The sequence below is a fragment of the Hemitrygon akajei genome, chromosome 3, assembly GCF_048418815.1.
Source record: "Hemitrygon akajei chromosome 3, sHemAka1.3, whole genome shotgun sequence".
Lineage (NCBI taxonomy): Eukaryota > Metazoa > Chordata > Chondrichthyes > Myliobatiformes > Dasyatidae > Hemitrygon > Hemitrygon akajei.
The window spans coordinates 23,320,235-23,347,138 of record NC_133126.1 but is presented as its reverse complement, the minus strand read 5'-3'; the positions used below and the strand labels follow the sequence as shown (position 1 = coordinate 23,347,138).

General features: G+C 42.2%; 1 protein-coding gene across 47 annotated transcripts in view; it reads right to left on the bottom strand.

The window, feature by feature from the left end:
- Window positions 1-26,904, bottom strand: part of nrxn3a (neurexin 3a) — a 2,216,268-nt gene that overhangs the window by 334,803 nt on the left and 1,854,561 nt on the right. The window lies entirely within an intron of this gene.

Here is a 26,904-nt window from a genome sequence, read left to right as displayed (position 1 = left end):
CAAGGTTTGCAGGGGAATCTCACTAAAACTGATTGAATGTCGAAAGCCCCTGATAGACTGAAAGTGGAGATGATGTTTTCTATAGTGAGGAAGTCTAGGACCAGAGGGCACAGGCTCCGAATACAAGGACGTCCCTTTAGAACGGAGATGGGGAGGAATTTCTTTAGCCAGAGGGTGTTGAATCTGTGGAATTCATTGCCACAGGCAGCTTTAGAGGCCAAGTCATTGAGTACACTTAAAGTGGTGTTTTGTAAGTTCTTGGTTAGCAAGGGTTTCAAAGGTTATGGAGCTAAGGCCAGAGAAACAGGTATGAAAGGGATAATATATCAGCCATGAGGGCAGAGCAGATCTTATGGGGCAAATGGTATAATCTTTCTCCTGTGCTTTACGGTTTTATGAAATGCAGGGCTGGATAGCTCATTTAAAGACACGGAAAATATTTGTGTTTCAGGGGCCATGGCTGCATAAATAAAACTGAAGTGCACTGAAATTTCATCTCAGAGGGGAGTAGACACCTGGAATTCTCTGCCCAAGGATGGTAAAAGCCAGATCACTGTATATACTTAAAGTGAAGGGTTGAGCTTAAGAGCCTTGAGGTAAGGTTGCAAATCTGTGAAACCCTGGTTAGACCACTCTTGGAATATTCTGCTCAGTTCCAGTCGTCTGATTGTAGGAAGGGTGCAGAAGATTCAGAGGTGGTGCAGAGGAGATTTACTAGGATGATGCCTGGATTAGAGAGCATGCCTTATGAGGATAGGTTGAGTGAGCCAGGACTTTTCTCTTTGGAGTGAAGGAAAATGAGAGGCAACTTGATAGAGGTGCTCAAGAGGATAGAGGAATAGATTGAGTGGATAGCATTTTCCCTAAGTGGAGGAAGGACATAACCTTAAGGTATTTAAGGTATTTGGAGGAAAGTACGGGGGGGGGGGGGGGTGATGTCAGAGGTCGGAAGTAATTCTTTTTGCACAGAGAGTGGTGATTTTGAGGAGTGCGCTACCAGGGTTAGTGGTAGAGGCAGGTACATTAGGGGCATTTAAGTGATTCTTAGATATGCATATTGATGATAGAAAAAATGGAGGACGATGTATGTTGGAAGAATTAGATTGATCTTACAATAGGTTAAAAGGTCAGCACAACATTATACACTGAAGGGCCTGTACTGTTCTATTTTAATGTTAAGTAAATGTTTGAAAGGCCAAAGATTTGAAGGCTACTGGTCTAATAGAGGAGGTGAGACCAGCAAAGGTCAGCAATGATCTTACTGAACCGAGGGACAGGTTTGAAAGACCTGGTGGGCCTATTTTTCCATCACACCACTAGCCTTCGGACTAAAGGTGGGATGGTACATCACAGTGGGCTGAAGAGCCTGTTCCTGAAACTCTTAGATAGGTACATGGATAATAGAAAAATGGTCGGAATAGATCAAGTGGACAGCCAGAGACAATTTCCCAGGGTGGAAATGACCTATACTGTACGAAGCAACAATATTTAAGGTGATTGGAGGAAAGTACTGGGGGCATGAAAGAGGTAGATTTTTTCTCCCTGAGAGTGGTGGGTTCGTGGTACTCCATGTAGGGTGTGGTGGTAGAGGTGGATACAACAGGGTCATTTAAGAGACTCTCAGATGGGCACGTGGATGATAGGAAAATAAAGGGCTATATAAGAGGAATGGGTTAGATTAATGTTCAAACAGACTATAAGAACAGCACAGCACCGTGGGCCAAAGGGCCTATACTGTGCTGCAAATCATAAATAGAAGAGATTCTGCAGGATATCCAGGGCAACACACACAAAATGCTTGAGGAACTCAGCAGGTGAGGAGAGGAGTAAAGTGCTGATGCTTTGGGCTGAGATCCTTTATCAGCACTAGAAATGAAGGGGGAAGTGAAGGAAGACCAGCTAGAAGGTGATAGGTGAAGCCAGCTGGATGGGGAGGGGAGCTGTGAAGTGAGAATTTGGGAGGTGGGAGGTGGAAAAGATAAACGGCTGAAAATGGAATCTTATAGGAGAGGAGAGAAGGGATGAAGGCGAAAGAAAGGGAAGGAGTAGAGGCACTAATGCGAGGCAAAGGACAGGTGAAGAGAAGAGAAAAAGTAAGAGTGGAGCCAGAATGAGAAATGGGAAAAGAGGGAAGAGGGGACAAATTACCAGAATTTAGAGAAATTGATGTTCATGCCATCAGGTTGGAGGCTCCCCAAACAAAATATGAGGACCTATACTCTCAACTTGTTTATGGAAACACGAACTGTTGGTATGGAGACATGATCTGCTGGCGCTGAGCTCCATACATGAAGGACACCATGGAGGATCTGGCACAGGCAAACATGTAGCAGGCACAATAATTTTTAGAAACGTGGTTCTCTTCTGATAACTCTGTAAACAAGCATATCGAAATAGATGCCATCTATGAACCCCCAAGAGCCAAAGAAACAAGAACCAATAGAATTCAAAGGTCAACTGAATGAGTAGCCAATCAGAACCGAGGTAAGTGAACAGGGGCCTAATCAAATGTGAGCACTCCCAGAGAGAAACACCAACAACTGCGCACTGAGAATGTCACCTCGACTGTTGATGAAACTGGTGATGCACATCAGAATTTGAGGTGTTGCTCCTCCACCCTGTGCTGTACTGTCCTACACTCTATATCCTATAACATAATCTCTCTGCGTCCACTCTGCTGGCCTTTAGTAATGAACAGACCCTTGTTCTGCAGCTCTCAGTGTGTTCTTGTTGTTCGAGATTGCCAGTGCTCCCGCCCTGCTTTACAGCCTGACAGCAAACACATTACCCAGCACCACCCGCTGAGGCACAGCTGCTCACACTTACTGTGGAAACAATGCACACTCGTTAAACTTTGACTGTTTGTAAGAAGTGAGCAGCTTTTTTGAATATATATATATATAGTTATAAACTAATCACAGCAGGTGTTCTCTTGTGCGGATCCTTTCTTACTGCGGGAAGAAGCGGAAATAAAGCAAAACAAAGTATTTGACAGAATGTACATTCGAGTCTAAAATATTAATTAGCCCAAGGGTTTCAAACCCTTGCTGACCAAGACGGATCAGTGATTGCTGCTGTTTGTTATGCAAATTGTGGATCCCTAATAAAAACAAATATTATTCTGAATTATTCATTGTGGGTCACCATCATTACTAAACACACAAAAGCTTCAAACATAAGCAAACGCAAACTGAAATACCATTCACACAAGAGATTCTGAAGATGCTGGAAATACAGAATACCACACATAAAATGCTGGAGAAACTCAGCAGGTCAGCCAGCATCTATGGAGAGGAGTAAAAAGTCGACGTTTCAGGCTGAGACCCTTTCCAGTCTTGATGAAGGGTTTTGGCCCGAAACATTAACTGTTTATTCCCCACCGTAGATGCTGCCCAACCTGCTGAATTCCTCCAGCAATTTGTGTGTGCTACTCTGACAAACCATTCTCTCGCAGTGAAGGTTTGAGTCGTAATTGTTGAATTGAAAAGCAAAATGAGGCGCTTGCTGAAATGAGAACAAACTCTGCAGAGGCAGCAGCGGTGAGAACTCTACTGTTGTCTCTCTGAGGAAGCTGCCCGGCATGATCCGCTGGTTTCAAGTTTTGATTTTAATAGGTGGATCAGAAAGTTTCTGCCTGTGATGTTTTGTGGGCAGCTCACAGAATGATGAGATATACGTCTTCTGAACACTGCAGTCCGCCTGTAATTCCCCTTTAGAAATGTACATTTGAACTGTCAAAGCGCACTAGCAATTTTACAATCTCCTGTAGGATCTCTCAGGAATGCAGGTCCGGCACATTGAAGTAGATGAAGCTCAGCCATGTCCAGGGTGGAATTCAAGCATCGAGGCCCAAGAGCAGAAACCGTGTTCAGCCCCACTACTCTGTGCTAGACAAGAACCCTCGCCTGAGCCCATGCCATCTATCTGCACATGACCCATCTTCCTTTCTTGAATGAATGAATGAAATTTTATTTCAGTTAGTACAAACATAACAAAAAGCATCATTTTCAATGATGATTTCATAAGACAAAATTAAATAATAACAATCTTTAAAACAGACCGAAAGGGTGTAGGCTGAAGCTACAGCTTATTACGCCTACCCCTCTTACTCATACAAAAACATGTTTGGCGTCAATCATCACATCAAAACAAAAAATATCATAATCTTTTAACACAAAATCCAATTCCAAGTATCATTTATTTACGTTACTACCATTCATTTTAAATCATGTATTTTATATTTGTTCATTAAATTATTTTTAAATAATTTTTTAAACTTGTTAAGTGTGGTGCATGTTTTTAAATTCTCACTACAACTGTTCCGTAGATTCACCCTGACTGAAATACAATGAATTTTTACATTTGTTCTTTTGTTACATTTGTTTTTGAAATATACACGTTCCTCTCAAATCATGTTGACTTTCTCTCATATTAAACAATCTTTGTGGTAACTGTCCATTTTTTACTTTATACATAATTCTTGTATAAATTATGCATACAATTATCTTCTCACTATTACCATTGGACAGGAGATGCACGAGTCTTGGGTCCCACACCACCAGGTTCAGGAACAGTTGTTACCCTACAACCATCAGGCTTCTGAAACGCTTCACTCATGTGTGTAGTTCTGACTCTACAGCCAGTAGACTCCGTTTCGGAGATTCTGCCACTCATGCACTCAGTATTATTTATTTACATTTTTTTATTGCAGAATTTGACATCTTATGCACATTGGAAGTTTATCGGCCTTTGTTATGTGTAGCTTTTCATGGATTCAATCGCATTTCTTTATTTTCCTGTAGGTGTCAGCAAGAAAAGGAATCTCAAATATGTCGATGATATAAATACTTCAATAATGAATTTGCTTTGAACTTTGAATCAATACACAGTTTCCCCGCAAAGCTCAAAAGTTCAAAGTTCAAATTAAATCTGTTATCAAAGTAAATATATGTTACCAGATGCTATCTTGAGATTCATTTTATTGTAGGCATTTACAGGGAAAAAAAAGAAATAGAACTTTATGAAAAATTATATATAGACAAAAGACTGACAAATGAACAAAGTGCAATAAAATAGGAGCATGAAGGCCACTCTGCCCTTCAAGCCTGTCCCACCCTCCAATTATAATAATGGATGATCTAAACCAAGTATTAAGTATAAAGTAAATTTGTTACCAAAATATTAACTTGTGATTGTATACTATCTTGAGATTAATTTTCTTGCAGGCATTTACAGGTTAAAAAAAATTCAGTTTATGCTAAACTATACATCAACAAAAGCTGACAAAAAAACGTGGTGCAAAAGAAGACAAACTATGCAAGGAAAAATAAAACTAAAAACTTGAATTCTAAAAAAGTCTTTGAAAGTAACTCTGTAGGTCATAGAATCAGTTCAGAGCAGTGGTGAATGAAGTTATCCACATCGGTTCATGAGCCTAATGGGTCCAGGATAATAACTGTTCCTGAACCCTATGAAAGGCTATTTTGGAGAAAGGGCTGGATTAATTGTGGAGCAGGTTAAAGGGCTGGCACAATATCATGAGCTGCAGAGCCCGCGCAGTGCTGCACTGTTCTACGTTTTATGTCTGTGTTCTATGTTATAAATATTAAAAGTAGTAATGAGATGACTCTTATATTGTTGAAAACCTGTGTGTCACGCTAATATCTTTTCAGGAAGGAACTCTTGTTGAGCATACCTGGCTTAGTTTGACCCCGAATGGCCTAACAAGCTGCTCAGTTTCAGAACAATTAGAGGTGCATAATAAATGAGAACCACGACTGAGCAGTTAAAGGAATTATTGAATTATTCAGCCCCTTGACTCACCAGGCCAACCGTGGCTCTTTGGAAGAGTAACCCAACAAATCCTACAGCCAACGTTTCCTCTAATTATTTTTAAACAGCTGCATGGACAAACCAGTGCTCTGAGCAGGAACATTTTTACTTGGTCTGAAAACTGCACGGCACTTTAAATGTTTAAACGTCAAGTAAATTCCAGCTGCGCGGCAACAAAGGCTATGTGCGTGGAAGCACTTCAGTTACCGCACAGCTACGAGGGAATAGTAACTACAGCATTTCTTTCAGAGTTCTGCCCATTTCCACTTCCAAAGCTTCCAATCTCATTTCAGTGCCATGAAATTCTCCGGTACTCTCCATCCTTGTGCCTTTGCTCAGTCACCTGATGCCACTGTGCAGAATGCCAGTAATTCAGAAAACCTGGTTGCAGCTCTTCCCCAGAGGAACAGGGTGATGGGACTGTTCCAATCTTAAGAGCACAGGGAGGAAAGTGCAGCGGAATAAACAAGTCCTGGTCACAGCCGCTGCTCAGTCTCTCAAAGTGACAGTGAGGGCAGAGGTTCTGGTCTCACCTCCGTGCACTTTCACAGGATGTAGTTGACGAGTGTTGCCTCACCCAATCCAGAACCTTCAATCAGTTCTGATCTTGGGCTTCATCTGTGTGGAGTTTTCAAATTCTGACTGCAGCTATGGGGTTTTCCTCCAGAGGAAACAGGCCCTTCAGCCCAAGCAGCTCCTTGCTGACCATGTTGCCCACCACACTAGTCCCATCTGCTTGCACATAGCCCTATCCCTCTCAACTCTCCTATCAAACTACTTGGCTAAATGTTTGTTGAATGTTGTATTTCCCTCGGCCATGTCTTTTGGCAGCTCATTCCACACACATTACTCACTCTGTGCACTCTCTCACCTTAAACCTACACACAGTGGTCACTTCATTAGGTATATCTGTACACCTGCTCGTTAATGCAAATATCTAATCAATCAATCATGTGGCAGCAACTCAATGCATAAAAGCATGAGGATGTGGTCAAGAGGTTCAGTTGTTGTTAAGACCAACTATCAGAACGGGATCGAAGTGACTTTGACCATGAAATGATTCCTGGTGCCAGACGAGGTGGTTTGACTATCTCAGAAATTGCGGATCTCCTGGGATTTTCATGCACAACAGTCTTTAGAGCAGGTGTTCCCAAGCTGGGGTCCACAGACCTCTTGGTTAATGGTACGGGTCCGTAACATAAAAAAGTTTGGGAACTCCTGCTCTAGGGTTTACAGAGAAAGGTGCAAAAAAATTCTGAATATAGAACATAGAACATATTATTACAGGCCTTTTGGCCCACAATGTTGTGCCGACCTTTTAACCTACTCTGAGATCAATCTAGCCCTCCATTTTTCTACCATCAAATGTAATAGAAATATATCACAATTGTCACCGTGCTGCTAGCAACAACATTGCATGCCCACAACTTACAAATCCTAACATCTGCTTCTTGGGACTGTGGGAGGAAGCCAGAGCACCCAGAGGAAACCCATGCAGTCAAGGGGAGGACATACAAACCCCTCACAGACAGCAGCAGGAATTGAATCCCATTTGCTGAATGCTGGCATTTTAAACTGCATGCTGCCATACACCTCAGAGAATCTGCTAACCTTTGAAAAGAAACTGAGAAAGGTACCTTGAGAGAACCTTTGGAAAGTATTTCTGAGCATTGTTTCCTTCAAAGTTCCAAGTAAATTTGTTACTGAAGTACAGCATGTATATGTCACCATATACTATCTTGAGATTCATTTTCTTGCTGGCATTTGCAGGAAAATAAAATACAATAGAATTTATGAAATACTGTGCATAACAAAGACTGACAAACATCCAATCTGCAAAAGTGGAAAAGTTGTGCATATAATCTGTAGAGTTTAATACGAGGGGTGATTGATACTTTCGTGGCCTAAGGCAGAAGGAGTCAATTTTAGAAAACCTAGCACATTTAATTTTCCTACATTTACACACTTAGTCCAGCAGTCGTGGAGCATATGGATCCCTTCTTTGTAGAAATTGGCATTTTGGACCTCCAGAAGTGATCTACTGCATGGGGTGATTGATAAGTTCGTAGCCTAAGGTAAAAGGAGATGAGTTTTTAACTTCAAACTTTCTGCATTTTCACTCAAAGAGTTGAACTGCACTTGCATGTAACGAGAGCTGTGTAACTCATCTCCCTCTACCTTGGGCCACAAACTTATCAATCACCCTGCTGTGGACCACCTGGAGGTCCAAGATGCTCTCGTTACATGCACGTGCAGGTCAACTCTTTGAATGCTAATGCAGAAAGTTTGAAGTTAATAACTCATCTCCTTCTACCTTAGGCCATGAACTTATCAATCACCCCTGCTGTGGACCACTTCTACAAAGAAGGGATCCGTATGCTCCACGACCACTGGACTAAGTGTGTACACATAGGAGGGGACTATGTGGAAAAATACATGTGCTAGGTTTTCTAAATTTGACTCCTTCTACCTTAGACCATGAACTTATCAATCACTCCTCGTATCGTGACACATTTTCAGATTCCCCGAATTGTCATGTGAACTTTCACTTTAATGGAAATACAACATACCATTCAGAAATGGTCAGACCTGTTTACAAAATGTTGGCAATATACCTAGTAATTCAGTTACCTCCCAGATCCCAAAGATACAGAAGGAAACCAGCTCTACAAATCCTTGGGTACACCACACTTGGAATATTGTATTCAGTTCTGGTTGCCTGATTTTAGGAAGGATGAGGAAGCTTTAGATAGGGTGCAGAGAGATTTACCAGGATGCTGCCTGGATTACAGAGCATGTCTAATGAAGAAAGGTTGAGTGAGCTGGGGCTATTTTCTTTACAGCGAAGGAGGATGAGAGGTGACTTGATAGAGATGTACAAGATGATAAGAGGCATAGATTGAAAGGACAGCCAGAGACAATCATTTAGCACAAGAATGGATATTGTGAGGAGACACAATCTTATGATGATTAGAGGAAAATATGGCAGGGGAATATCAGAGGTTCGTTTGTTATGCAGAGAGTGGTGGGTGCGTGGTACACGCTACCAGGAGAGGTGATAGAGGCAGACACATTATGGACATGTAAGAGATTTTTTGATGGGCACATGAATGATAGAAAAATGGGAGGCTATGAGGGAGGAAAGGGGTAGATTGATCTTACAGTAAGTTAAAAGGTCGGCACAACATCATGGGCCCAAGGGCCTGTACTGTGCCGTTATGTTCTATATTTTATGCGCAGGTTGTTAGTTTAATAGAATAATGCAAATTGTCTCCAGCATTTGATTAGAGCCCTCTGCTATACGTCAGTAGGAAAGGAATCTACAGTAAGTTGGGTAGCATGGTGGAAAAGATTAAATTACAGAAGAGGCAAGTTTTAGATTTACAGTAAAGTCAAGGTTTCAAAAACCCAGGACTCAAAAAGGCAGCATCCATCATTAAAGATCCCCACCACACAGGACATGCTCTCTTCTCATTACTACTGTCAGAGATGCAGGAGCCTGAAGACACAGACTCCGTGTTTTAGCAGAAGCTTCTTCCCCTCTGTCATCAGATTTCTGAATGGACATTGAACCAACTGTGAACACAACTGTTATATTCCATAACTCCAAAACATAAAACTACTTGAAAGAAAAACACAGAGCTGGAGATAAACATGTCTGCTTCATTCCTTACCCTAGTGAGGCACCCAAATAAGATGTGGTGGCGTAATGACGTGTACCACTTTACATATAACACGTAATGAATTATTTAAACAACAAAGAATGCTGAATCAAGCAATATATTTATAATATTACTCAAATATTACTGTACTTGCTGGATCTCAACACCTCCCTCTGCAATTGGATACTGGACCTCTTAGCAGTAAGGCCATAGTCAGTCCGTGAGGGCAGCCACTTCTCTCGTCCCATTACGCTGAGCACTAGCACTCCCTAAGGCTGTGTGCTAAGCCTGCTGCTGTTCACACTGCTGACACATGACTGTGTCGCAGGACTCAGCTCAAATCGTGTCATCAACTTTGCAGATAACACAACAGTGGCTGGCCTTATCAAGAACGAAGATGAGAGGAAGTGGAGGAGCTGGTGGATTGGTGTGAGAAGAACAAAGGAAATGACTGTGGACTTCAGCAAGGTGCAGACAAGCCATGCCCCTCAGTGAATACGTGGTTCCTCCGTAGAGAGAGTTAAGTGCACCAAGTTCCTGGGATTCACAACAAAGATAACCTCACCTAGTCCTTAATATCACCTCCCTGAACAAGGCGGCACAGCAGTGCCTCCCCTTCCTCAGAAGATTGAGGTAAACAAGGCTCCCACCATCTATATTAACTGTGTTTTACAGGAGCACCATTGAGAACATCCTGACAAGTTGCATCTCCATCTGGTATGAGAGCAGTCGAGCATCAGACCAGAAGTCCTTACAAAGAACTGTGAGAACAGCTGGGAGGATCATGGGGACTTCCCACCATCCACCGGGGACATTTATCAGGAGCGCTGCATACACGGGGCCCTTAGTATTATTAAGGATTCCCCCCCCCCCCCCCACCCATCCAGCATCCTTTTTGATTTTCTACTATCAGGCAGGAGCCTACGATGCATAAAAACAAGAACGGTCAGGATGAGAAACAGTTTCTTCCCTCAGGTCATTAGGCTTCTGAACTCCCGGCTGCATCGTATTCGAAGTGTCACTGATTAGTCTGTTCTGTACATCACAATATTTAATATTAATACAAGTCACTTTGTGATTTATGTGTGATTCATCTGTAGATTTTATTCTTACCTTCATAACTTATCGTGCACTATGTGTGTTAGGTGTTTTCCACCCTGGTTTGAAGAAACGTTATCTCGTTTTTATATACATTATATGTAGTTATGTACATGTGTATGTGGTTAAATGACAATAAACCTCTCTTGTCACTTGAAATACTAAATACACAATTAGCTGTATTTTTGCTCTCTATTTGCACCACTTATTTTATTATTTACACTTTCTGTAACTTATAGTATTGTTATGTACAGCTACTGCGATACAACAAATATCATGTACGTCAGTGATAATAAACCCGATTCTGATTCTGAATGGTGACGGGGAGCAGGCAGGCAAGCCAAAATCAAATTATTCATGATCTTATTGAGGGGAAAAGTCACATGGCCAACTCCTGCTCCTTTCTATTTCATTTTAATGCCTCTCGGATGAGCGCTAAAGATTGCAAGTCAGAGCAGGGCAGTTATCCTTGTTGGCCTGGTCTATATTTATCAACATCACTAAGAGAGACTGTCGGGTCATCAGGACTTTGCCGCTGCTGAGAGTTGGCTGCGTGTCGCTTGCTTGTTGGGTTTTCTACCTTACAGTGAAGCTGTCACCTCCTCGACGGCTGAAAAAAATTTGCTTTGATATATTGTGAAAGGCATTATAGAAGTAAATCCTATTAAGTTTGCAGTTTACCACTGAACACCTTAATAACCCTTTCAGGGCTGCTAAGGTCCAACTAAAGTTGGCACAGTCAACATCATTAGATGTTCATCCAGAGCATCAGACACAAATTGCTGGAGGAACTCAGCAGGTCAGGCAACCACTATGGAAAGGAAGAAACAGGTGATATATCAGGCTGAGATGCTTCTTCGGGACTGGAAGGGAAAGAGTACAAAACCAGAATAAGAAGGTAGGAGGGGAGTGAAAGGAAAGGAGTACAAACTAGCAGCTGATAGGTGAACCCATTTGATAAGGAAGGTGGGTGGGTGGAGGAGCAGAGATGAAGAGAGAAGTTGTGAGGTAAAGAAGAAGGAATCTGATAAGAGTGGAACTTGGGAGAAAGGGAAGGAGAAGGGGAACCAGAGGGAGATGATCCATCCAGGACCCACACTGCTCTCTTCTCACTGCTCTATCAGGCAGGTGTTACAGGAGTGGAGGGTTCACTTGGAGTTATTACCCTACAACCATCAGGGTCCTGTGGATAATTTCACTCACCTCAACTCTGAACTGATTCCACAACTTACAGAATCACTTTCAAGACTCTGCAACTCAGTATTATTGACTTACAAAGGGTCTGTAGAGTGCTGTATGTTCTTTAAAATGAAGACAAGAAAGGCAAGTTTATATATTTGTTCAATTCTCCTTGTAGGCCAAGAGGACTGTGAATTGTTTGCCTGGGTCCCACAAATAGACTGGAGGGTTGAGTTGTCATGATTACCATCTCCACTCTGTGAAACAATGATTTCAAAACCCTTCCTTCTCAAGGGCCATTAGGAAATATCCATAACTGCTGTCCTTTAAAACCCAAAGAGGATAAATTAGAAGCCTGCCGATCCTTGAAGATCAGGGAAAACTAAGGGGTGATCGTGAGCTTCTAAAATGTTTTACAATAGGACTACTGGGAGCCAGTGGAGAGATGTGATTTCAGCAGAACTTCCCTGGGGAAATTCTTCCTCATATAATTTCACAGACGTGGAAAAAAAACCAAGTGATTCAGATCCAAGCATAATTGGACATTGCGACCAAGCTGCTCTATACATTGCTGGGTATTTATTGCAGGCTGGCAAATTAATTAATATCGACTCCACTCTGTATCCAGATAATGTGGCAATTAAACATTACACAGCCTGTAATACGTGCTCAGGATCCTGTGAAGCTATCTTCATTTGAGCTGTGACAAAATAATAAACTTTGCTTTTCAATGAAATATTATTTAATTTCTAATCCAAAGGGTTTGTTAACCCCTCCATCTCTCTTATAACAATTATACTGACATCAAACAAAATGATATGTTTTGCCAAGGGTTCCCAATCAGATTTTATTGAAATAAGATTAGCTGTATTTGTCACATGTACTTTGAAACGTGCAGCGAAATGCAGTGTTTGCATCAAAACCAGTCAGTAAGGATGGTGCTGGGGGCTGCCTACTGGTGTTGTCTTGCTTCTGACGGACACCAACATAGCATGCCCCCAACTTACAACTGGAATTGGCCTGCTTATGGCACTGCAGACTACGGATGGGGATCCACAGGCTCTAGTTTTTTTCAAAGTTCAAAGTAAGTTTATTATCAAAGTACATATACTTTGTATATGCCATTGGGCCAAGCCATTGGGTATATTTAAGGGAGAGGTTGATGGATTCTTGATTAATCAGGGCATGAAGGGATACGGAGAGAAGGCAGGAGATTGGAGCCGAGAGGAAGAATGGATCAGCCATGATGAAATGGTGGAGCAGACTCAATGGGCCAAATGACTCCTATATCTTATGGTTTTAAGGTTTATATATGTCATCATATACAATCCTGAGATTAATTTTCTTGCAGGCATACTCAATAAATCTATCATAGAATAATAACCATATTATAATCAATGGAAGACTGTACCAACTTGGGCGTTCAACCAGTGCGCAAAAGACAACGAATTGTGCAAACACAGAAAGAAAGAAATAATAATAGTAAATAAATAAACCAACAGAGAAGCCTCCTTTTAAACTGCCAGGCCTAAAATATTCAAACTGAGCAGGGTGGTTGTGTGCATTCCACTTTCTCAGACCTTTCTGCTCAGGGATATTGCAAAGAGGTCTCTCCTTGCATGAAATGCTTTATGTCACCTGCGATCACCGACTGGGGTTTGATTCCCACCGCTATCTGTGGAGTTCGTTCATTTCCCCATGTCTGCGTGGGTTTCCTCAGGATGCTCTGGTTTCCTCCCACATTCCAAAGACGTATGGTGAGGGCTAGGATTAGTGAGTTGCAGACATGTTACATTGGCGCTGGAAGCGTGCCAACACTTGCAAGCTGCTCCTAGGACAATCTTTGGACGGTGTTGGTCGTTGATGCAAATGACACATTTCAATGTATGTTTCAAAGTTTATGTGACACATGGACCTAATCTCTCTCATTAAACTCATTCTGGGACACAGTTTAAAAATGAAATTGAATTCAATGCCTTCCTACCCCAGTCTGCTTCACCCAGATGTTATAATGATCCTGATACATGGAGTAAATATGCTTTCAGTTTTATAGTCATGGAGTTATACTCCACAGAAACAAGCCCTTCAGTCCAATTTATCCCTGCTGACAAGCTGTCAATCCCATTTTCCTGCATTTTCCCATATCCCTCCAAACCTTTCCTGTCTATTATCATGCACTACTGTATCTATTACTGCATCAGTCACTGCACTGGTAACACTTTAAACCACTTTTTATTACGCCATTTACATTGGAATACATACTGCTATTTGCCATGTACTTATGCACATTTTATTCCATAGCTACTTCTAACTTTACTTTTATATAATTTGTTAATCTGTATAATTGCTGAAATGTTGCCATTTCTTGTCACATGTCATGCCAGCGCTCCACAACGGTTTCTGAATATATGGAAATGTACTTGGTGAATAATGTTGATAAAGTTGATCCTATCCATGCACCAGGCCAAATGTGTTTTAAACAGAAATGCTCTGTCTTCCTTCAACCAGATAGTGAATGCAAAATTGGTTTAATTCTGATGATCAAACCCAGTCGGGGAAGGCAGTGCTTCTTGGAGGAGGGAAACTCTGGTTCCAAATTGTGTGTTCAAATGTTCAAGCCTGGCTTCACACCCTTGAGCACCAATGACCAGACTCAAGCAGAGTCAACGTCGGAAGAGGCATTCTTACATAGAGGCATTGTCTTACACAGTTATGTCTTACATAGTTAGTCAGGTTAATTTAGTATAGTATACACACCAGGATGCAGTGAAATTCCCTATACACAAACATTTCAGCATAAACTTTGTAACAATAAATACAACATTACAAAAGAACAGAACGAGGCAAAAACCACAGCACAATCAAGAGCAACACAATGAGACACACTCCAGTGACAATAATGGAATAATTGAAAGGGATAGAATTAAGAATCTGAGTAGACAGACAGACAGACAGACATACTTTATTGATTGGGTTTTGTTACAGTCGCACCAACCAAGAATAGTGTAGAAATACAGCAATATAAAACCATAAATTATTAAATAATAATAAGTAAATAATGCCAAGTGGAAATAAGTCCAGGACTAGCCTATTGGCTCAGGGTGTTTGACACTCTGAGGGAGGAGTTGTAAAGTTTGATGGCCACAGGCAGGAATGACTTCCTATGACGTTCAGTGTCGCATCTCGGTGGAATGAGTAAGAGGCAGCATCACTGGAGAAGGGGTTGTGAAAGAGGTGAGTGGTTCCACCTTCTTCTCGAGGGCACAAGCCTCACTGAGGGACTACCTCTCCACATTTCCTTCCAAAATAGATTCAGACTCATTTATTTATCACATGTACATTGAAACATACACTGAAATGTGTTGTTTGCGTTAACCACCCACACACTCAAGGATGGACTGGGGGCAGCCCGCAGGTGTCGCTGATAAATATTATTTGACCAGTACTTGAAAATATTGCTGGATATACTTAAAATATTTAAAACTACAGCCAACATTATAGCTAAAAGGCCACATTGGTATGTTCTGAAGTTGAAAGAAACACTGAAGGAAGGCCAGCAGCCAAAGAACACAGTTGCATAATGGTTATAATATTGGACTAATAGACTGAAGCTGCGCCAAACAACACGAGTTCAAGCCCTGTCTTGGTGGTTGGGATGCTGAATTACTATTGATAAAGCGTAATGAAGAAGCAAGTTACTTTAATGCAGAAAAACAGGGTCATGTGTCCCTTCAAGAAAAGAAGTTTGCCATGTTTTCTAATTCCAGGCTTTATATGCAAGTCATAAACACGAGAGACTCTGCAGATGCCGGAAATCCAGAATAACATTCACAAAATGCTGGAGGGACTTAGCAGGTCAGGAAACATTGATGGAGGGGGAATAAACAGTTGATGGTTCTGGCCAAAACCCTTAATCAAAACAGTCTGTATCAAAATTTCCAGCTTCTGCAAAATCTCTTCCGTTTATGATCTGCTCTGCTGCAAAGTCTCTTCGAGGTATGGCTCCCCTGGAGAAGGTTAAATCTCTTCAATGCAGGCTCAGTGAAGCCCTCTCTCACAGCTGCCCGTCTTTGATCTCTGCTGCTCTTTTTAATTCTTCTTTGATTCAGCCAGTCTCACTATCACAGCCACATATCCTTCCTGGGAACTTGTCTCTGTTGTCATCTTGCATCATGTGACTTGTAGCTCCATTTCCAGGCCTACCCGTTTGAGCCTGGCAAGGATTCCAGAGTCAGACTGACACCCAGTGCTGATGAAGGTCTTGGCCTGACTGTTTATTCCTCTCCATAGGTGCTGCCTGAGCTGATGAATTCCTCCAGTATTTCAGGTGTGTTCCATTTTTGTGACTCCCAACCCACAATGACATGGTTGACCTGTGAATGGCCTCCGTACAAGGAGCCATGAGCAAAGGCCTCACTGATGATACAAAGACTCCGTTCGACAGCAGAGATAAAAAGAACCTCCTTCCTTATTGTTCGCAAACCAAGATAACTGGTTTGCAGAGCAGCAAAGATGATGGCTGATGTATTGGAAGAGTTTTTCCCGAGGTTTCTCTCCTATTCCTGCAACTGTTTGCTGGATGATGTTCAGTGAGAAGTGTAGACAGGGTCTATGTAAGGGATTCTAACCTCTGCCTGAGACTGTAAGAAAATAGAGAGAGTTGTGGACATCACAACCATGGACTCTGTTTCGCTGAAGCTGCCAACATAATCAAAAACACCACTCACCCCGGCCATTCACTCTTCTCCTCCCCTCCTATCGGATGGGAAGTACAAAGATTGAAGGTACATACCAGCAGACTCAATGGCAGCTTCACCCCAGTGTTAGATGTCCACTGGACAGTTCCCTAGTATGATAAGGCATACCTGTCGGTATTACATTTTCTTTCTACCTCTGTTCTCTGTAACAGAATGCAGAATAAAGTGTACTTCTGTTATTGTTCTCCCCACTACTACCACAATGTGTCTGTATAGGTTTTTCACCAGACCTCAATACATGTAACAATAAGAGACAATTTAACAACTTGCTATCTCAGGACAAACCATTTTGCATCTCTAGAAGACCACAAGACACGGGAGCAGAATTAGGCTATTTGGCCCATCAAGTCTGCTCTGCCATTCATTCATGGCTTATTTATTATTCCACTCAACCCCATTCTCTTGCCTTCTCCCCATAACCTCCTACACCCTTACTAATCAAGAGACCTATCAAACTGCTTTAAATACATCCAATGTCTTGGCCTCCACATTTATCTGCGGCAATGAATTCCACCAATTCACTACCCTCTGACTGAAGAAATTCATCCTCACCTCTGTTCTTAAGAGATGTCCTTTTCTGAAACTGTGCTCTCTGGTCCTAGACTCACCCACTATAGGTAACATCCTCTCCACGTCCACTCTTTCTAGGCCTTGGTTTCAATGAGATCTCCCTCATTATCCTAAACTCCAATGAGTACAGGCCCAGAGCCATCAAATGCTCCTCATACATGAACCATTCAATTCCTGCGATCATTCTCACGAACCCCCGCTGGACCCTCTCCAATGTCAGCACATCCTTTCTTTGATAAGGAGCCCAAAATTGCTGACATTAGTCCAAGTAAGGTCTGACCAATGCCTTATAAAGCCTTAACATTACATCCTTATATATCTAAAGGGTGTGGGTTCAGGACCCCCTCCACTCTAGAGACCTGAGCAGTTAATAACTATGCCCAAAAACATTTATACCCCAATGAACGTCGTCTAAGCAGATTAGCTTTTCATGCTGCTGATGAGAGAGAGAGATTCACAAGCTGGCTGTTAGCTTTCTCATATTAAAAGGCCTGGATTGTGGGACATTTGGAGCTGTGCGGTGGTCTTTCTGGTCATAAATCCAAGGGATTCTGTAGTGCAATATACAAAAGGCTGGAGGGACTCAGCGTGTCAAGCAGCATCATCCCTCTGAGGTGCCTTTCTGATGATGTGTTAGGCTAAGGCCTCGTCTGCTCTCCAGTGTGGATGCAAAAGATCTCACTGCATTATTTTGAAGAAACAGCAGTTACCCTGGCCAATAACCATCCCTCACTTCACATCACCACATGTTCATTATCGCACTGTCCTTTGTGGAAACTGACTGTGCACAGTGCGAATATACAACTGCACTTCTGAAGTACTTTGAGTCAGAATACTGTTAAGTCCTTTGAAATGTTCTTAAAGGAGGGTGATATTTAATCATGTCATTTTTGTCACTGTTGTTTGCAATATATTCAAAAATATATAGTGAAGCTTCCCTTTTTGAGAAATGAGAACACGATAGATACCACTCAGGGGGTCTTTCCTCATTTGCCTCTGGATAATTCATCCAGTTTTTTTCTCCCTTGGATGATTCCACCTTGCAAAATAAAACACTGAAAGCAAACTAGGGCTCGATACAGATAAAACGTTGCTGGATTAAATGACAAATGCTACTGGGAATATTATTCAAACACTCTTCAAACCAGCTGGGAGAGGGGATCACTTCTGTAGATCCTACACCTGACTTGTACATGTTTGTCTAATTCACCACTGGGATTTTACTCCTGCGCTCCCACAGAGGTTCGGATGATGCATCGGAAACAAGGCTGAGAAAAGAATAGTTGCATTTTGGCACTGTCTTTCACAAACAGGGTGTTTCAAAGAGTTTTGTTTTTTAAAGGGAGTGATGTTCTCTGAAATGCGATCACTGATGTAATATGGGGAGTAGATAGGCGAAGTTTTGCCTGCAGAAAATCTCTGCAAACAGTGTGATAATGATCAGCGATTCCATCCCAGGCAGCAGAATAAACTCTGGGACGCCGGAGACAGCTGCCAACTGGATATCACTAAAACAGCATCTGGGCATCAGCATAATCTGCCTTTGAATAGACATTCCTGACAATGCAGCATTCCTCCAGAGTACGTCAATCAGGAATTCCTTGTTCTAGATGTAAATGCATCCAGACTTTTTCCACTGAGGCTGAGTGCGACTAGAACTAGAGGTTATGGGTTACGGTTGAAAGGTGAAATGTTTGAGGGAACATGAGGAGGAACTACTTCACTCAGGGGTATTGAGATTATGGAATGAACTGCCAACGGAAGTGGTGGATGCAGGTTTGATTTCAACATTTAAGGGAAACTTGGATAGGTACGTGGTCGGGACGGGGGAATGAAGGGCTGTGGTCCAAGTGTGGGTTGATGGGACTAGGCAGAATAATAATTTAAAGTTCAAAGTAAAGTTATTATCCAGATATGTATATATCACCATATACAACCCTGAGATTCAGTTTCTTTCAGACGAAATACAACAGAAGCAATGAAAAACTACACACGAAAATGCAAGACTAACAAGTTGGCATGGACTAGATGGACCAAAGGGCTTGTTTCTATGCTGCCGTGAACTATGGCTCTAGAGAGGGACTTTAACCCGCAACCATCTGACTCAAAGCCAAAGCACTGCTCAATATGCCAAGAATGGTAAGGCGCAAGCTTGGCTGCATAACCACATTTTGCAACAGTTCTGGTCGCCGTCTCTTTTCCCTGAAAAAAAATTACTTTAATCCAAATTATTTTCGGCCAGGTGTCTGTCACTCACTCAAATTCATCCTTATGTAATGCTGAGGCTTTATAAGGAATTAGTCAGACCACACTTGGAGTATTGAAGGCAGTTTTGGATCCCTTTTTTAAGAAAGGGTGTGTTGACATTGGAGAAGATCTGGAGAAGGTTCATGAGAATGATCCTGGGATTGGATGAGTAAATGTACAGCTAGAGTTTGATGGCTCTGGGCCTGAACTTGCTGAAGTTTAGAAGGATGAGGGGAGATCTCATTGAAACATACCAAATATTGAAAAGCCTACATAAAGAAGAGGATGTTTCCTATAGTGGGTGAGTCTAGGACCCAAGGGAACTGCAGCAGAATAATAGCAAGTCCCTTTAGAACAGAAGAGGAGGAGTTTCTTTAGCTAGAGGGGGATGAGTCTGCGGAATTCATTGCCACTGACGGCTGTGGAGGTCAAGTCAATGGGTATATTTAAAGTGGAGGTTGATAGGTTCTTGATTAGTCAGGGCATCAAACATTACAGGGAGAAGGTTGGAGAATGGGGATGAAAGGAATAATAAATCAACCAGGATGAAATGGTGGAGCAGACTCGATGGGTAGGATTCTGATCTTATGTCGCATGGTCTGCGTCATATAAAGCGTGTTGTCAAGCTTTATATGACAACTACTACTGTGAGGCCTGTACAGATCTGCATAACTCCAAGTTGTTGTAACCAGCACCAGAGAACTGTGCAAAAAAACCCAAAAATGTAGTTACAATTGCAACACTTGGACAGATACTTGGAAAGGGAAGGTGAAGAGAAATATGGACCTAAATCAAGACAATAGCATTAGTGCAGCTAGGTGCCATGGTCAGCATGGACAAAGTGGGCCAAAGGGCATGCCTCTGTTCTGCAGGATCCTAGGAGAGTGAGTTTTGTTCAGGTTCTATGAGGAAGGGTTTGATGCTTTTTTTGAGAAGGAATACCTGGCCAGCTCCACCTACAGGTTCTTGCTGTGCCTTCATTTCACTGCACGTCTTGATGTCCATGTGACCAAGTAAATTTGTCTCGCTCCAGCCCTCCATTCCTGGAAATGTCACTGGGGAAGCTCCTTAGCATTCATTCCTTCTTAATATGGGGAGAAGGTGAATGGAACTAAGCTCAAGGAACAAGGAGCTTGTATCTTAGACTTAGTCATAGGGCACTACAGCACAGAAACAGACCCTTTGGCCCAGCTAGTCCTTGGCAAACTATTATTCTGCCTAGTCCTATTGACACGCACCAGGACCATAGCCCTCCATACGTCCCTTAAATTTTCAAATCAAACCCACATCCACAACTTCTTTTGTAAGGAATATTCCTGGAATTGATGGTGTGAGGATAGCAGGTTCCATCTTGTTTGTGTAGGGCTCTGTTAGTCTTGATAGACCATGGATCTGTGCCTTGGAAAGTTTCCAGGGCGCAAGCCTGGCCAAGGTTTTTTTTATGGAAGACTGGCAGTTGCCCAAGCTGCAAGTCTCCCCTCTCCGCGCCATCGATGTTGTCCAAGGGAAGGGCATTAGGACCCATACAGCTTGGCACCAGTGTTGTCGCAGAGCAATGTGTGGTTAAGTGCCTTGCTCAAGGACACACACACATGCAGCCTCAGCCCAAGTCTCGAACTGGAGACCTTCAGATCACTAGACAAACACCTTAACCACTTGGCCACACATAAGACAAAAGAGCAGAATCAGGCCATTTGGCCTATCGAGTCTGCTTCGCCATTCCATCATGGCTGATATTTTACCCCTCTGAGAGTGCTGCCTCTCAACTTAGAGTGCCAATGGAAAGGCATCCATTACATGCAGTGGGAGATATTTCAGAGGAATACAACTGAATCATTCTCTGCCAACTATGATTCATTCTTTATAATAATCAATTGTCAGTGCATTTGGTAAATATTTAGATCCTTACCCTAATCAGTATGCAACAAAAGAATGAGAAATTAGTTTACGTTACAGTTAGCTGATGAAATGAAAGTAATACTGTTACTCCTTTAGCTAACTGATGGAATTGGTTATGGGAAAATGTAAACTGACAAGTAATTAAATGCAATGCAAACTGATGATTGGGTTCCCACCTCCTCCTCTCTTCCCTCAAAACAGATCTCAGCCAAGAAACATGAAGATATGAAATCAGATGCAAATCTCTATAGTACTTCTGTTGTCTCTTTAGGAGTTCTCGTGGCACTTTACAGCCAATGAAGTGTTTTGAAGTGTTGTCTTTGCAATTGGAAATATAGCAAACAAGTTGTGAAGAGCAAGCTCTTGGAAATGAGAATTAGCCTGTTGACTGAATGGTTAATACAGGAGCAGGAATAGGCCATTCAGCCCATCAAGTCTGTTTCCCCATTCCATCACGGTAGATTTATTATCACGCTCAATTCCATGCTTTCCTCCAGAACCTTTGATGCCCTTACCAATCAAGAACCTACCAATCTCTGCTTTAAAAATACCCAATGGCTTGGCCTCCACAGCCATCTCTGGTGATGAATTCCATAGATTCACCATCCTCTGGCTAATGAAATTTCTCCTCATCTCTGTTCTAAAGGGACATTCTTCTATTCCGAAACTGTGCTCTCCATTCCTAGCCTCTTACACTATTGGAAACATCCTCTAGGCCTTTCAATATTCAATGGCTCAATGAGATTCTTCCTTATTATTCTAATCTCCAGCAAATAAAGGTCCATAACCATGAAAACTCCTCATATGTCAACTCTTTCATTCCTGAGATCATTTTCAAAAATCCTCCTTTGTACCCTCTCTAATACTGGCCTGGATGCTGGGGAGAATTCCACAGCTTTTCTTTGAAACCAGGTCTGGGGATGCAGGTGCGCTCTGGTCTGAGATCACATCTGACATATGGGTAAAAAAAAATAGAATAAACTATTCCTTGTACTTGTTTGCATACCATGAGCCTGTGTCATATGAAAGAAGCTGGGGTATTGGCCACTGAACAGTTCCCAGATAATCCCCAGTAAATGTTGAATTGGAATTGGTTTATTATTGTCACATCTACATCTTGGTTTGCATTCGGTTCCTACTGATCAAATCATTACACAGTGCATTGAGGGAGTACAAGGTAAAACAGTAACAATGCAGAATAACATGTAGCAGCTTCAAAGAAAGTATATTGCAGATGAATAATAAGATACAAGATCATAATGACTTCAGTTCATATTAACTAGAAGTCTAAACACAAGTTATAGTCATAGCACAGAAAAAGGCCCTTTCGTCCATGCCAACCTGATCTCCTGTCTAGTCCCACCTACCCAGACCATATCCCACTGAAACTCCCATACCGTGTACCATACAAAACTTCTCTTTAATGTTACAATTGAACCCATATCACCCACTTTCGCTGCCAGCTCGTTCCACTCTGGCACTACCCTCTGAGTGAAGAGGTTTCTCATGTTCTCCTTACACACTTCACCTTTCACACTTAACCTATGACCTCCAGTTCTTGTCTCATCCAACCTCAGTGGAAAAAACTTCATGAATTCATCCTATCAATATCCCTCATAATTTTGTATTATCTCCAGAAGATGTCCCCTCATCCTCCTCCACTCCAAGGAATAAGGTCCTAATCTATTCAACTTTTCTCTGTAACTCAAGTCCTAGCAACATCCTTGCAAATTTTCAATGAGCAGCAATAAATAAAGGAAGTGAGATGATTATTTTTGGAGAATTCAAACAAGATTCGTGTGTTACATTCCGCACAATGTACGCAACAGAAATTTACAGGAACATCATTCCCAGACCTTTTCTGCTAACGGGGACCAAGCACACTCTTTTCTGATCATACATTACTGGCTTCATGTAGGCCATCCAGCTCAGCCAGTGGAAGCCAAGAGATCCTATAAAATTTAAGATGATTTCAAACTGCGCTATTGAGGCAGCACGGTCGTGTAGTAGTTAGCGTAATGCTATTACAGTGCCAGTGACCTGGGTTTGATTCCCACAGCTGTCTATAAGGACTTTATACATTCTCCCTGTGATCTCATGGGCTTCCTCAGGTTCTCCTATTTCATAGAAACGTAGAAAACCTACAGCACAATGCAGGCCCTTCGGCCCACAATGCTGTCCCTAACATGTACTTACTTTAAAAATTACCTAGGGTTACCCATAGCCCCCTATTTTTCTAAGCTCCATGTACCTATCCAAGGGTCCCTTAAAAGACCGTATCATATCCGCCTCCACCACTGTTGTCGGCAGCCCATTCCACACACTCACCACTCTCTGCGTAAAAAACTTACCCTTGACATCTCCTCTGTACCTTCTTCCAAGCACCTTAAAACTGTGCCATCTTGTGCTAGCCATTTCAGTCCTGGGAAAAAGCCTTTAACTATCCACATGATAAATGCCTCTCAGAATCTTATACACCTCTACCAGGTCATCTCTCATCCTCCATCACTCCAAGGAGAAAAGGCCAAGTCCACTCGACCTATTCTCATAAGGCATGTTCTCTAATCCAGGCAACATCCTTGTAAATCTCCTCTGCACCCTTTCTATAGTTTCCACATCCTTCCTGTAGGGAGGTGACCAGAACTGAGCACAGTACTCCAAGTGGGGTCTGACCAGGGTCCTATATAGCTGTAACATTACCTCTCAGTTCTTAAACTCAATCCCACGATTGATGAAGGCCAGTGCACCGTATGCCTTCTTAACCACACAGTCAACCTGCGTAGCAGCTTTGAGTGTCCTATTGACCCGGACCCCAAGATCCCTCTGATCCTCCACGCTGCCAAGAGTCTTACCATTAATACTATATTCTGCCATCATATTTGACCTACCAATTTCCTCCCAGATTCCAAATGCGAACAAGTTAGCAGATGAATTTGCCACAGGGGTGGCACAGACTCATTGGGTTGGAGGGGCCAGTTACCGTGCTGTGTCTCTAAATAAAATAAAGAAAACTATGGCGAGCCTTGCTACAAAGGAAAAGCGCATCAGTGAAATCAGACCTGGTTTTAGACTCCTTGTTAACAGCGGGATGTAGCTATATGGGAAACACTTGGTGAAAGGTTCACTCGGTTGATTCCTGGGATGAAAAAGTTAGCAAAAGAAGAGAGTTCGAGCTGCCTGGGTCTAAACTCATTTGAGCCCAGAAGACACAGATGAGGAGAGATGAGGATCTTGACTCCGGAATTTTCTAACTGGTGAGCTCTCATTTAATATATTCAAAGCTAATAGACTTCTATTCATTTAGAGGTTAAGGAACATGGAGTTGAGGCCAGGTTAAATTCTGCCATGAGTAGATTGGAGGTGCAGTGCTGGGTTATTCTGACTTACTTCCTCATACTCTAATGGACAGAATTCTATTTCCCAAATAGTCCAAATATAGTTAATCATAATCTCCTCTCCTTGCTGGGATGTTACTATGAGCCCGATTGTATCTCAAGTCCCTGGCGATCTGTTGCTCTTCTTACCACACTCTCCATCCTGGATGTTAACACGCATCCCAACAGGAGTTCAAGTGGAAGCTCACTGACCTGAAATATTATCTCTCTCTCCCCCTCATATCACTTACCTTCCAAATTCTGTTGACCACACCCCAACTCATGCCTCATCTCCTATTGCCCATCATCTGTAACTTCAGTGAGGTGACTGTCTTCCGGATCAGTTACGCTTTCATTTTAAAACCCATATCTTTGCATTCAAAGCCCTTCATGACCTCTGCTCTCTTTATGTTTGATTTAGGCTCCAGTTTATTTTTACAAAATAACAGAAGTTTATTCACTCACCAAATACACACAATAATCAGAGACTCACAATACTATTTACAATTTCAATTAAAATACGGTTACTATCATCCACAAAGCACCCAATTCCATGTGGGGCCCACCATTCCTGGAATTCCCCCACTGAGCTGATAGTGACAGCATGCTCCCACTCTAAGGACACTCAGCATTAACATAAGCCCAGAAGACGGGCAAGAGGTTAGCTCAGGCAGAACCCTCAACAAACACCACCTGTCCCAAGTACGGCCATCTTGACCAGATCCAGGAGCAAGACCACTAGTAGAACGCCCACACGTCCCAAAATCAACCCACACCTCCCTGTCCTACAGCTCTGCTCTCCTCCGATTTCTGTCTCTTTCTCATCTGCTGATGGAGTTCCTCTCAGGGACAGTGCTTACTATTTCCTGGGTTTCAATCTCAGAAGTCCATTCCTTAAATCTCTCTAACTCCTTATGTCATAGCACTGAGGTTTAGTCAGTAACACTGCCACTTCACTGGGTTCAGTTCTGATCTCCGAAGCTGTCTCTATGGAGATTGCAGGTTCTCCCTGTGACCAGATTGACTGGCACTGCGTGCTCCAGTCTCTTTCCGTATTGACGTCAAGTAGGGTAAGTTATTGGACCACTGTTGAAAAGACAATGCCTCAGAAAGGCAGCATCCATAACTAAAGATCCCCACTACACAGGGCATGCCCACTTATCATTACTACCATCAGGGAAGAGGTACAGGAGCCTCCTCAGTGTTTTAGGAATAGCTTCTTCCCCTCTGTCATCTGATTTCTGAACAAACAATTAATCCATGTGATGCACCATCAATAACTCTGAGACGTGGGTTAAGGTAGGCTTTTATTGGCTGGAAGAAAGCACAAGCAGCAAGTGACCACCACACAACATCCTGGAGACCGAGGAAGGGTCTGTGTCTCCAATTGCCTTTATACCGGGGTCTGTGGGAGGAGCCACAGGAGCAGTCAGTGGGGGGGGCGTGTCCAGGCAGGTATATGTAGTTCACCACACCATGAACACTACCTCACTATTTTTTCCTCTCTTTATGTGTACTACTCATTTATATATAGATACACACACACACATATTTTTAAATTATACTTTACAGTACATTTTAAGATTGCATTGCACTGCAAAACAACAGATTTCATGACACGTCAGTGATAATAAACCTGATTCTGATTACTTTAATTACCCCTACTGTGTAAATATGTGGACGAAATGGGGGGGGGGGGGGTTGGATTTGATGGGGTTGTGAGAATTTTAAAAAAGTTAGGATCATTTTAGGATCTGAGTAAATGACTGTCTGATGGTTGGAATGAACTTCAGAATCATCGGAATCAGAATCAGGTTTATTATCACCGGCATGTGACGGGAAATTTGTTAAATTAGCAGCAGCAGTTCAATGCAATACATGATCTAGCAGAGAGAAAAAATAATAATAAATAAAATAAAAATAATAACAATAAACAAATAAATTAATTACATATATTAAATAGATTTTTTTAAAAACATGCAAAAACAGAAATACTGTGTATTAAAAATAAAAGCGAGGTAGTGTCCAAAGATTCAATGTCCATTTAGGAATAAGATGGTAGTGGGGGAAGAAACTGTTCCTGAATCGCTGAGTGTGTGCCTTCAGGCTTCTGTATCTCCTACCTGATGGTAACAGTGAGAAAAGGGCATGCCCTGGGTGCTGGAGGTCCTTAATAATGGACACTGCCTTTCTGAGACACCGCTCTCTAAAGATGTCCTGGGTACTTTGTAGGCTAGTACCCAAGATGGAGCTGACTAGATTTACAACCCTCTGCAGCTTCTTTCA